Raw genomic sequence first — 2898 nt, 5'->3', positions numbered from 1 at the left:
AGGATCGAACCCGCACTTCAGAGGCTGCGGATAGCTTCACAGTGCTGCGCTCAACTCGCTGTGCCACCAGAAAGGCCCTATGTTCATTTATTTTAAAAATTATAGTATTATGAGGTAATGTTGGTTTACAGCATTGTTTATGTTTTAGGTGATCAGCTCACAGTTCTTCAAATGTTTGGTAACATATCACCTCCCATAAATCATCTTGAAATTTACTCTCTTAGGCCTCCCTGGTGGCTCAAGGGGGTAGGTCACAACCTATGAGGCCGTCTGCAGCCACTGCAGCACAGGTTCCATCCCCCACCAGCCAGGGAGCAACCCACATGGTGCAGCAGGCCTCGCTTGACTCGCCCGATGCTCCCCTCAGCAGTGTACTTCTGTCAATCTGCCTGTTGTGTTCCCTGCTCTGTCTCTGGTGAATCCTCTCACCCCCTGTGCCTCTGGCCTATCCCCCAGTTCTTGTATGCGTAAAAAATAAATCTTAAAAAACAAAAAAAAAAAAGGAAATTAACTCTCTTACTTTGGGTATAGAAAATAATGGTAGAGATGGCCAATAAAACATCCTTCTTCCAACTGAGACAAAATAAAAGAATTCCGTCTACTAAACAGGATTTGCACCTTCTGCTTATTTGGAACACAATCCAGTCGTGAGTTGATCTATCAGGGACCTCTCCTGTCTCCCCTGCTGCTCCCTTCAACAGTGTATTTCAGTAGATCCTCCTGTTCTGCTCCCCACTCTGTCTCTGGTGAATCCTCTCACAGCCGTACCTCTGGCCTGCACCCCAGTTCTTGTATGCATAAATAAATAATCTTTTTAAAAATTCATGCTTTTTTTGATCCTTTAACTTAGATGTTATTCTGATGAATAGAACTAGTTCTAAGGCAATGGATTCTAGGGAAATAGTTCCTTCCTTTTGGGAATGCACTTGGCATTAGTGCCATGAGATGCACATTCTGAATATTTGTGTGGTGACCTGCCCTCTTGCCGTCTGGCCTCACAGTCTAGCATTTTTGGTTCAGTGGAGCTCTGATAGAAGTGAAACACTCTGACATTACTTGCTTCTACATAGTTTATATGTGATAAGTCTTGGCCAATCCCTGTTAAGGCCTTCACCATTCTTATTGTTCCTCAAGCTGTGACTTTATCACACCATCACCTAGGAGATGAGAGAATTGAGGTAGAGAATTCCATGTCTTCTTTCATAACTCAATGGCAGAGGTTGAAGCAGGGGTCAGTTTATTCTCAAAAGATTTTCCTTGGTTCTATGTCCTGTTTGCTATACCTTTTGTATTTTTTCTCTTTGGCATGATCGCTCCCTATTTACTTGACATAGACCAAAATATAAAGAAATGTAAGTGCTCAGTTTTGTTAAGGGAAACTGTAATGAGGGAATGTGTGGACAGGGGGGAGAAGGTATCCATTATAATGTAGAGTACTTTGGGAGGAATGACTACTTTTCTCTCATCTCCCATGTCTCAGTGACCTAGGGCTTTACAATCTTACAAATCAAAATCTTACATATGATAGAAGTAGCTGGCAGAGAGAAGTCGGGACTTGGCTAGAATCTCTATGGAATATGAGGAAATGTCTGGGGCCCTGTCTGAGCAGAAGTTGACGCCAAGCTGTAAGGATCTAGGAACCCCATGGAACCTGGGAACATATGTAGTTTCTGGAACAAAGTCTCTGAAACAGCATGCTTTGTCTCAGTCTTGATCAGATGCAGGTCTTCTCTGCAAAGTGTTATGCATAAAGCTAAAGAAAACAATCAAATAAAGATGGACCATCCAGGAAGGTCAGGTAAGTATTGTCTGACCTTCAACCCTGGGTCATACACTGACAGACAGCTCTGGTTACTTATGATCATACACTCAGTCTTATGGTCATATACTGACAGTTCTTGTTACTTCCATGGTCCACGTGCTAGATAGCTGAGAAATCCCATACTCAAATCTGGTCTTTGGGAGATAATTCCCTCTAAGTTTTCTCTTTAGGGGGGATATTTTTCAAACAGAAATTTTGTTCTGAGCCCTCATTGAGCCATAACCCCAGAATAAACACAACTTTATTATCCAGAACTTGTGTAGGTGGGAAAGTTTCTCTTTTTTCATCTATACTTGTGATGCTTCTATTCCTATCAAGGGTCCCCCTCTAGGGACTCAGTCACTAAGTTACCATTTTTTCATTATAGACAATGAGTAATAAGGTGATTTTTCTCTAGGCATTTGTTATAAAGTTGCCTCCTTGATAGAGTAAGAGCAGAGGTACTTTGTGGAGATGAGATGATCCTACAAACAGCCAGGAGAGCATGGAGGAACTCCCATTGTATGACACCTATTTTCAAGGTTGGAATTATCTATATAGATATTCTGAGAAGCAGGCAAAGTCACAAAGCAAAGGTTGGCCTTTCTCTGATGAATGAATATTTTGAAGCTGTGTTTTCTTCCCATTCCTTGTCTATTCATCTTGTGAAACAAACTGTGACAAGTATTTCCTAGACTCTGGGTCAAGACTATGTCTTGATAGGATATCCTCAGGGGTTTTGATGATGTGCAGAAATATTCACAATCTGCATGTCTCCCATTGCTTCTGCTGTGGAAGAGGAGGGTTGTGGTTCTGCAGATCACCAGTATGCTCAAGCAATCTTCTCTTTCAGGTTGTCCCCTGGAGGTACTGAGGAGAGAAGTGCTGAGAGGGAAGGAAGTTGGAATGGACAAAGATCTCTCACTACTGGTGAGAATGGAAAGAGACCCCCAGTGTTCCCAGGCTGAGATCTGCACTCCAGGGTCATTAGTGTGAGCCTGTAAGAATCACATGTGATGTTCTCTCAGACAGGAGAGTGCATCTGAGATCCTCCAATCTATGTTTATTCTGAAAAAATAAATAAATAAGACTCTCAA

The 2898-nt window shown here is 42.2% G+C and overlaps 1 long non-coding RNA gene across 2 annotated transcripts; it reads left to right on the top strand.

Moving 5' to 3' along the window:
* The first annotated feature begins 1184 nt into the window (after positions 1 to 1184).
* LOC119247755 (uncharacterized) lies at positions 1185 to 2898 on the top strand. Of its 2 annotated transcripts, XR_005125823.2 has the most exons (4): positions 1185 to 1352; positions 1709 to 1798; positions 2220 to 2343; positions 2655 to 2898. It is a non-coding gene; the product is annotated as an uncharacterized LOC119247755 (long non-coding RNA). The 2 variants fall into 2 exon arrangements; XR_005125824.2 differs by lacking the exon at positions 2220 to 2343.

This window comes from Talpa occidentalis, unplaced genomic scaffold (assembly GCF_014898055.3).
Source record: "Talpa occidentalis isolate TD23 unplaced genomic scaffold, MPIMG_talOcc4v2.1 talOcc4.16, whole genome shotgun sequence".
Lineage (NCBI taxonomy): Eukaryota > Metazoa > Chordata > Mammalia > Eulipotyphla > Talpidae > Talpa > Talpa occidentalis.
This window is presented reverse-complemented; position numbering and strand designations above follow the sequence as displayed.